The sequence below is a fragment of the Arachis hypogaea genome, chromosome 5 (genome assembly GCF_003086295.3).
Source record: "Arachis hypogaea cultivar Tifrunner chromosome 5, arahy.Tifrunner.gnm2.J5K5, whole genome shotgun sequence".
Classification (NCBI taxonomy): domain Eukaryota; kingdom Viridiplantae; phylum Streptophyta; class Magnoliopsida; order Fabales; family Fabaceae; genus Arachis; species Arachis hypogaea.
Genome location: NC_092040.1, coordinates 67,159,020 through 67,159,348, shown reverse-complemented (window position 1 = coordinate 67,159,348; position 329 = coordinate 67,159,020).

The following is a 329-nucleotide window of genomic DNA, read 5'->3' as shown; positions in this document are numbered from 1 at the left end:
TCCACTGGAATGGTCCACGTGACATCTTAGAGACTCAAACAGACCATAATAGAATATATCTATCATGGTCCACTCTGAAAACATGTCAGAAGGACACTTTTTGGTCATCTGCTTGTATCTTTCCTAAGCTTCATAGAGGGATTCATCATCTTTTTGCTTGAATGTTTGAACATCCACTCTAAGCTTGCTCATCTTTTGAGGAGGAAAGAACTTAACCAAGAAGGCCGTGACCAGCTTATTCCAAGAGTCCAGGCTATCCTTAGGTTGTGATCCAACCATGTTCTAACACTGTCTCTTACAGCAAAAGGGAAAAGCATGAGCCTGTAGAC